Source organism: Lates calcarifer, linkage group LG2, assembly GCF_001640805.2.
Source record: "Lates calcarifer isolate ASB-BC8 linkage group LG2, TLL_Latcal_v3, whole genome shotgun sequence".
NCBI classification, from domain to species: Eukaryota; Metazoa; Chordata; class Actinopteri; family Centropomidae; genus Lates; species Lates calcarifer.
Genome location: NC_066834.1, coordinates 4,432,322 through 4,442,593, shown reverse-complemented (window position 1 = coordinate 4,442,593; position 10,272 = coordinate 4,432,322). Strand labels below are relative to the sequence as shown.

Here is a 10,272-nt window from a genome sequence, read left to right as displayed (position 1 = left end):
ATTTTTGACACCTTACTATACTATGACATTTTTTGACCATTTTTGACCCCTTACTACACTATGACATTTTTTGACGGCTTATTATACTAGGACATTTTCTGATGATTTTTGACCCCTTACTATACTACGAAATTTTTTGACGCCTTACTACACTATGACATTTTTAACCATTTTTGACCCCATACTATAACATTTTTTGGTGATTTTTGACACCTTACTATACTATGACATTTTTTGACGGCTTATTATACTATGACATTTTCTGATGGTTTTTGACATCTTACTATATTATGGCATTTGTTGACCATTTTTAACCATTTTTGACCCCATACTATAGTATGACATTTTTTTGGTGATTTTTGACCCATTACTATACTAAAAAAATTTTTGACCCATTACTACACTATGACATTTTTTGATGATTTTTGACCCATTACTAGACTATGACATTTTTTGATGATTTTTGACAGCTTACTATATTATGACATTTTTTTGGTGATTTTTGACTCCTTACTATACTATGAAATGTTTTGACGTCTTACTACACTGACATTTTTTGACTATTTTTGACAGCTTATTATACTAGGACATTTTCTGATGGTTTTTGACGCCATACTATACCATGACATTTTTGGACCATTTTTGACGGCTTATTATGCTAGGACATTTTCTGATGATTTTTGACAGCTTACTATACTATGACATTTTTTTGGTGATTTTTGACCCATTACTATACTACGAAATTTTTTGACGCCTTACTACACTATGACATTTTTTGACGGCTTATTATACTAGGACATTTTCTGATGATTTTTGACCCCATACTATAACATTTTTTGGTGATTTTTGACATCTTACTATATTATGGCATTTTTTGACCATTTTTAACCATTTTTGAACCCATACTATAACATTTTTTGGTGATTTTTGACCCATTACTATAAAGTTTTTTGACGCCTTATTATACTAGGACATTTTCTGATGATTTTTGACCCCTTACTATACTACGAAATTTTTTGACACCTTACTACACTATGACATTTTTTGATGATTTTTGACTCCTTACTATATTATGACATTTTTTGATGGCTTATTATACTAGGACATTTTCTGATGATTTTTGACCCCTTACTATACTACGAAATTTTTTGACGCCTTACTACACTATGACATTTTTGGACCATTTTTGACCCCTTACTATACTACGAAATTTTTGGACGCCTTACTACACTATGACATTTTTTGACGGCTTATTATACTAGGACATTTTCTGATAATTTTTGACATCTTACTATATTATGGCATTTTTTGACCATTTTTAACCATTTTTGACCCCATACTATAACATTTTCTGATGATTTTTGACCCCTTACTATACTACGAAATTTCTGGACGCCTTATTATACTAGGACATTTTCTGATTAATTTTGACCCCATACTATAACATTTTTTGGTGATTTTTGACCCCTTACTATACTATGACATTTTTTGACCCCTTACTACACTGACATTTTTTGACGGCTTATTATGCTTTGACATTTTCTGATGGTTTTTGACCCCATACTATAACATTTTTTTCACATTGGTGATTTTTGACACCTTACTATACTATGACATTTTTTGATGATTGTTGATGGCTTATTATACTGTGACATTTTCTGATGGTTTTTGAGGCCTTACTATACTACGACATTTTTTGGCCATTTTTGACAGCTTAGTATACTATGACATTTTTTTTTTGACCGTTTGTGACACCTAACTAATAAATTTACAGACAGACCCTTATTCATGCAAATTACTTTTATACTAAATATGCATTTGATGGTTATATCTTTCTTCTGATATTGCAAATGACTTTTAAATTACATCACTCCTGATAAGATAGATTACCTTTTATTACTTCTGTTACATTGTTTTTGTTTAGTTCAGTGACATTTGAGAGACAGTTCAAGTGTCTTTCTTTCCTAATCATATTTTAATAACTGAATAAATTGTTTGTTGATGTGAAGTTTTTAAATAAATATATTAAATAAAAATATTTTCTTACCATCACTTTTGGTGGATCCTGTTGTTTCTGTGAATTCATCTGAAATACATGGAACATTTGTTTAAAACCAGGTTTTTCCAAACACTATGATAACAACATTAATCAAAAAACTACTACTAATAAGGCATAACTAGTCATTATCTTTATGATACTTTAACAGTCACTTTATGTAAATAAACTTAATTAATGGGATATGTTTTGACAAATTATGAACTATTTAGTCTGAAGATCAAACACTAAACATAAACAATTTAATGTCAGTGCTCTATATTGGACAGTTGATGTAAAGCTGTTTCTGTATTACCTGGAGGCCTCAGTTCTGAATTTCTTCATTGTATGAGGAACTCCGTCACTGCAATTGCACATGACTCTCCAATCATGGACCATGTCTCTGATTGCAGACGACATCTTGGCGATCATGAATGATGTGGACAAAGTAGTGACACCTGGTGGAAAACAGAGAAACATACAAAGGAAAATGATCAACACACTACTACATATTCCTCATTGACAGTTTAACCATGAAAACACAGAAATATTCAACATTACAGCTGAACCAGAACATTAGATTGCTGTTTCATTAGGTCTCACTAGGTTTCTGCACTTTAATTAATCCAAAACAGCTGTTATCAGTCATTCACTGTGTGCAATTCCACTTTCAAATGTGCAATATCTGTATTTAGTTCATTTTCTGTCTCTATGTATAAAGTCCTGTGTATATTGCTCTTCTGTTTTTTATTACATTGTCATGTTTACACTGATGTGTATATTTTTTTATATCCTTATCTTGTTTTTATCTTGCTTTTACTTATGTCTTTCTATCTTTTCAATCACTTATGCTGCTGCAACGATGTAAATTTCCCCATTGTAGGACTAAACAAGGATTATCTTATATAGAGTTCGGGCTAGACCTGCTCTATATGAAGAGTGCCTTAAGATAACTTCTGTCGTGATTTGGCTCTATATAAATAAAATTGAATTGATCACTGAAGACAGTGTCAGTTCTCTGTGTTGGATGGTTGATGTAAAGCTTGTTGTGAAATACCTGGAGGCTTCTGTCCTGGTCTCAAAGAACTTCTTGATTGTACGAAGACTCTCTGTGATCGTGGACTATGTCTCTGTGATTGCGGACAATGTCTCTGAGATTATGGACAAAGTCTCTGTGATCATGGACAATGTCTTTGTGATCGTGGACGATGTCTCTGAGATCATAGACGGTGTCTCTGTGATCATCGGCAATGTCCGTGATCGCGGGCAGTGCCGTCAAATCGGTGACCCCCGTCTCCGCCGATTCTATCGCAAGGTCTCTACGAAGCATGGACAATGTCTCTGATCATGGACAACGTCTCTCTCATCTTTGACAAGGTCTCTGCGATCGTGGACAATGTCTCTGATCGTGGACAATGTCTCCCTCATCCTCAACAATGTCTCTCCAATCGTGGACGATGTCTCTGCGATCATGGACGATGTCCTGGCGATTGTGGACTACATGGTGGACGAAGTGGTGACACCTGGAGGAAATCAAAGAGAAACATACAAAGAAAAATGATCAATACACTACTACCTATTCCTCATCAACAGTTTAACCATGAAAACTAAAAAATATTCACATTACAGCCAAACCAGAAGATTTAACAAACATTAGAAGGCTGTTTCAGAAAATGAACAGTTGACTGTCATCACCTCCTGAAGAACTGGAGAACCAACAATAACAAATATTTGGGAAAAAGTTAAATGATTATTAATTTTGTGTCCATCAACTAATCACTGAAGCAGTTGTGTATATTACTGTGAACTGCACAACAATAATAAGCACAAACAGTTCCGCAAAATTCTGAATGCAGGATTTTAACTTGTGTTGTTTCTTATTGTTCAGAAAAAACTTTGAGTATTTCTTCCACCACAGATGGTCACATACAGAATCAATATTTCAACCTTCTTCTTATTAACACATATTTAAAATGTCTTTGTTTTGTGTTGTTTTCCTCTAATGAATAACAACCAAATTTACAAAGGTCTTAACAGAAGCTTATGTGAAGATTTTAAGTTAAGTGTAGGACTGGTTGTTACACATTGTAGAGATATTATTAAAATCACCCTGTGACCAGCAATTAAAATTAACACACTTACGAACAACTCAATCCAATATTTTATTTGTAGAGCTGATATTATTTTGTACGGTGTAATCTAGTATGTCTAGCACATACACAAGATTAAGATTTTCTGATCATATACAATCAAACTGAAATGAAGATATTTTTCAGTCCTATTTTTACTGATCCTTAACAACAATAACATCTGGCATTTGATGTCTTACTATACTATGACATTTTTGATGCCTTACCATTTTTACTTCTATTTTGGATTACCATTACTTTTGCATTGCTTTTATATTACAGATGACTTTTACTGTTACCTCTAATATTACTTTTCCCATTACATATTACTTTTCTAGTTACATATTACTTGTAAATTTACAGATAAAGTTTACTGTTGCAAACTACATCTAGTAACAGATTACTTTGACTATTACATCTTACTTCTGATATTGCAAATTACTTTTACATTACTTCTATTAAGACAGATTACTTATATATTATTTTTATATTGCAGATTACTTCTATTACACTTTTCTGACATACAGAATGCTGAACGTAAACAATGTCAGCGCTCTGTGTTGGATGGTTGATGTAAAGCTTGTTGTGAATTACCTGGAGGCTTCTGTCCTGGTCTCAAAGAACTTCTTGATTGTACGACGACTCTCTGTGATCGTGGACTATGTCTCTGTGATTGCGGACAATGTCTCTGAGATTATGGACAAAGTCTCTGTGATCATGGACAATGTCTTTGTGATCGTGGACGATGTCTCTGAGATCATAGACGGTGTCTCTGTGATCATCGGCAATGTCCATGATCGCGGGCAGTGCCGTCAAATCGGTGACCCCCGTCTCCGCCGATTCTATCGCAAGGTCTCTACGAAGCATGGACAATGTCTCTGATCATGGACAACGTCTCTCTCATCTTTGACAAGGTCTCTGATCGTGGACAATGTCTCCCTCATCCTCAACAATGTCTCTCCAATCGTGGACGATGTCTCTGCGATCATGGACGATGTCCTGGCGATTGTGGACTACATGGTGGATGAAGTGGTGACACCTGGAGGAAATCAAAGAGAAACATACAAAGAAAAATGATCAGTACACTACTACCTATTCCTCATCAACAGTTTAACCATGAAAACTTGTGTATATTGCTGTGAACTGCAGAACAATAATAAACACTACCAGTTAAGTAATTTTTTTAATGCAAACTTGTGTTGTTTGGACACATACTTGTTGGTCTGTAAGTTGATGTTGGTGTGTCTGTCCAAGTTGCAGCAACTGAACAAGGAGACCTGGAAAACACAAGTACAATACTTGAATCACTGAGTAAATAATTAATACAAAATAGTAATGGAAACTTTTTACCACTAAAAACCCACAGTGTGGGAGAACATAACAGTGAAAACTAAATACTAAAGCCTTGACAATTAAGACCTGAATGACCTAGAAGGGAAAAACAACATTTAAAAAAATCTGAACGCATAATTTTGACTTTAAAAGCTTAAATTTTGCTGTAATGATTTCTAACTGTAATCTCAGCTCATACATTGTGGAGGGACGGCATTTCTCGTCAGGTGAAAAGCTGCTTCATGAGACAGTATCAAGCTGCAACTAGCATAACCAATGAAATTATGGAGCCTTCCAGTTGTACTTAGCAGTCGGAATTTTGGAGTTCCTAGTCAACTGAAACGTCCCATGAAGTCGGATTTCCAACCCAGAAAGTCGGAGAAAACCCACCAACCCCGACATGAGAATCAAAGATGGCTGCTACCCAGATCAATAGCAGTGAACACTCTGCTAATCTTCCTGTTTAAGGCAGTTCTGTGTCATTAGTTTCACATTAAATCAGTCATACACATAGTACTGTTCAGTTTTTATCTGTTGACATGTTGCTACACTGTATGAGCAAAATACCTCAAAATACCACATAGAGTGTTGTTATCAGCTGGTGTTGCTAACAATGGCTAGTCTGAGATATGTTTGAATCCGTTCATGTTTGTGGTTTAACATTACGTTTTTGTAAACAGTTAAATTTGAATGGCTTTTTAAGAACATTCTTAAGTGTTTGCATTAAAATCTAATTTCAACCTAAGTGTTCTTCATTGTGGAGTGCAGATTTGTTTTGAACATGTACTCTGAAAAAGCAACTATAAGGCTTTCCTGTGAGCGTCCATGTTTGTCCATCTTTGCCGACTTGTTTGCCCAAGGCCATCCACTCCTAGGTGACGTTACTCTCAGTTTTAAGACCATATCTTAGTCTGGGCTGTGTAACTGTAACCATCTCTTAACTCTGTATCATGCTTGAAGAAAAATTTGGTCAGTCTCTATTTATACAGTATTGAGTCGTACTTTAATTATTGTTCACACTTAAAAAATAAATGACTTAAAAAGATAAATGACAACAAAAATGTTGTTTTATTTATTTTTGTTAATTATACTGTTTTTATTTTTTATGTACTGTTTGTGGAAAGGAGTTCAGTTAGAAGGTCACACACAGCTTCACTTAGAAGTTAGAAACTCATACATGTATGTATATATACAATTATAGCTGAACCATAACATTCTCCAAACATTAAAGGAGTGTTTCAGAAAAATGGGCTGATTACTGTTACATATGACAAGAAAAAATATCACATCCTTGAGGACAAATAACAAAGTAACTAAAATGTTTGAGGCTCAAACTTGACTTAACTCAGACTTAATATTTAGTTTTCAAGCTTGAATTTAACTTAGAGCTGAGCTCAATCAAGTATTAAGCCACCACAAGGAAGTTTCTCATCACCAATATATACAACTGTGGGTCAAAAAATGGCCTCAAAGAAATGTAAAATGATCAGGAATAGACACAGAACTACAGAGACACAGTAATAACGACCACAAAGAGACCAAGTAACTGACCATAATAAGTAATATAGCCAAATAAAGACGCAAAATGATGCAATAAGGCACAAACAGACACAATATGATCAGGACGACATGATAATCAGACAGACTAATAAACAGTTACCTTGCCTCTGTAAGGTGCCCACAACTCATATCAGGGACGCTATAGTCACAGACACACAAACACACTTTAACCAACGCAAATAAAAACAACGACAAAACAGGAAAAAAACACAAAGATATCAATATAAGATAAGACCAATGCTGAGGCTCACTGCTAATGCTAACACTGACATCCAGGTGTAAAGCAGCCAGGTACAGAAGCGTTCTTATACAAAATGACTACAAATAAACACAAAACGATGGCAACGACATGATAGACCGCTATAAACTGAGATAAAATGACAAGGATGGAACACAAAGTTACAAAGAGATGCAAGGTGTGGGTAAAGTGACTGCAAACAATTACAACAGGGATTTAAACCATGGGACGCCGCTAACGCTAGCTGCTAGCTAGTATGCTCCTTAGCCTTACCTTCTCACCGCAGGAGTATTCAGCGTCCAGCGCCACTCGTTCTCGACGAAAAGCAGCTCCAAGGCTTGTTTTAGCATCCAGGCTTCTTCTGAAATTAAGTTTTCTCACAGTACTGACAAACCGAGGAAACAGCTAAAACGTTGGTTTTAATCTGTTTTCCCGACCTCGTTTCATTGCCTCTCTAAGCTCCTCCCAAAAGGACGTGACCGATGACGACACACGCAAGCCAACAACGGCAGAAAAAACGCCAATTGGCACTGCCCCCTTTTGCACCTGCGTAGAGCCGGCCCCGGCTGTCATACACTGGCAGTGACTTAAAACAGAGAGAAACAGCAAATCCTCATTATGGAGAAGCTGGAATCATAGGATTATTACTTTGGCTGAGGAGGTTATGTTTCACCCCTGTTTGCTTGTTTGTTTATTTGTCGGCAGGATTACACAAAAAGTACAGTGCCTATTTACACCAAACTTACTGGACACATGGGGCATGGGCCAGTCAAGAACCAGTTAAATTTTGGTGAATCTGGTTAAAGGGGCAGATGAAAGTTTGACAGACATGTAGAATTTGGTGGAGGTATGGACTCTACTGGGTACCATTGATCTATGATTTAAATTGTTGCCAATTAATTGGTAATCCTTTCAGCTCTAACTGTAACATTGTTTGAAATTATTAAATATTAAAATAATTAATAGTGGAGGAGACTAGATATTTTTCTGTATAGTCATGCAACAATCATTTATTGATCACTATGGACAATTACTATTGATTAAAATTTAGGTAAAAATCAGTTCTAGAAGTCTATTTCTTTCATATTATTCCTTTATTCATGAACATTTATTCCAACAAAAGGTTAAACACCGGCTGCAAATATTGTATTTTCAGAGCTAACAAATCCAAGCTGCTTAAGGAGCTAAGCCTTTTTAGTTTTCTCTTGTCAGTTGAAAAAAGGGCAGCATGCTGTACCTGTTGGCACAGGAGCCATACGCCTCTGACATGGCAGTATGCATGAGTACGGATCAGAATGGTGACAGGCCCAACATCCACTGCATGGGCTCAGTGGATTCCTCTGTTTCTTGAGTCAAGTGGTGGGTCAAAAAGGATAAAACCGTTCTCTTTCTGTTCTCTGATGCATGCTAATACGCAGTCTGTCAGTACTGAGGTGGCAAGGCCCTCAGGGAGGGTTTTGCACTGAACTATTTCTTGTCTGTAGAAAGATCAGGGAGGGTAATCTCTGCCTCTGCTATCCAGGACTGTTCTGCTGTGTAATTCAGTCTTTATCCTAAATCCGGAGAGAGAAAGACAGCAGAGAAAACGTCTAATGTACAAAACAAGAAAAAAAGGGGGTATTTGCACAAGTGACATGATTGCAAAGGGCTTAGGATACTGACGAGGGGGGACTTCCTCACATGAAGTCAGGTGGAAATATGTATTGAGAAGATTCTTTTTATAATGACAATTAGTCCTACATTAGTCCTATGACAAATACAATATTTTGACATTTTAGTCATTCTTGATTGCAGGTGGTGAATGGGCCCTTCAGTGACAATAAATACTGCCACCCAAGGTCATATCAATATCACAGGAACCAGGTGAGTGCACTGGAGTATTGAACCTGCTGTGTTGGTTTTGAGGTGAAGCGTAAACAGACAGAGAGTGGGTGGAGAAATGATCAGCATCTGGTTTTATTTGTTTACGCATTTTCTTTATAAAGGGTGACTTTTTAATGAATCAGGTCCAAAAAATATGATACTTTAGATTCACTTTGAAACTTATTTATGTCTTATTACACAGCACTGGGTTAAATCAATTTAATTGCTCAATTCTTGTGGGAGTGAAAATTGAAAACCAAGGTTTAATTTCATAGGTCTCTATTTTCAAGGGATTTTTCACTGTCTCTAAAGCCCTCACACTATTACTTGTCATGTAAAAAGCAATTACAATCAGTGCCTGGATGAAATGTGTCATCAGAGAATCCATTAACAATGTCCTCAGACCTTAATATTTACAGTCACCACCCTACTTTCAGAGGCAACACTGAGTTTTATGAGTTGTGAAGGGCAATTAAAAGGCACTGGTCTCATTGTCAGATATGTTGTGTTAGGCAGTCTATTTGAGGCAATTATGATTTCACACAGGTATTTATTGCAGCACTGATGTATTACACTAAATTATATGAGTGTTCCTATTGTGTCCAAGCCTTCCAAGCCTTTGACACTCACAAAAACAATTTTGTTCATACATTACAGTTATTTAATTAAACTACTGCCACTGTAATTGTGTGGGTGCAATAAAAAAGGTCTTTAAAAATGATTGAGAGGAAAACAACATTAGACTATAACCAAAGACTGTTTTCTCTGTCTAAGGAGATGATAACCAGCACAAATAAAATTCAATATTTTAGTAAGTAAACTTATTAAAGAAAAGAAGTCTTCTAGAAATATATATATGTAATATACACATTTGCTCTTGTGAAGAGTTTGATGAGAAGATTGACACCACTCTTATGTCTATGTCTCAATTAGATTAGCTTAACATAAGTACTTGGCTAGGCTGGCTCTGTCCAAACATAAATCAGTTGCCCAAAAGCTTACTAATTAACATGTTGTATTGCCTGGAAACCTATATAATATGTGCATCTTATCTGTATGTTCAGATTTGACCGAATAATGTCTGGGAGAAGAAGGAGGATGAATTTTGATTCGTA

The 10,272-nt window shown here is 35.7% G+C and overlaps 1 long non-coding RNA gene across 1 annotated transcript in view; it reads right to left on the bottom strand.

Annotated features, from left to right (window-relative positions):
- LOC127143034 (uncharacterized) overlaps window positions 1-5,212 on the bottom strand; it is a 13,771-nt gene extending 8,559 nt beyond the window's left edge. The window contains exons 1-4 of the long non-coding RNA XR_007814198.1: window positions 4,759-5,212; window positions 3,093-3,558; window positions 2,352-2,493; window positions 2,048-2,086 (exon numbers count right to left, since the gene is read on the bottom strand). This is a non-coding gene — a long non-coding RNA (uncharacterized LOC127143034). The remainder of the gene's footprint in view (window positions 1-2,047; window positions 2,087-2,351; window positions 2,494-3,092; window positions 3,559-4,758) is intronic.
- Between the last annotated feature and the right edge of the window lie 5,060 nt (window positions 5,213-10,272).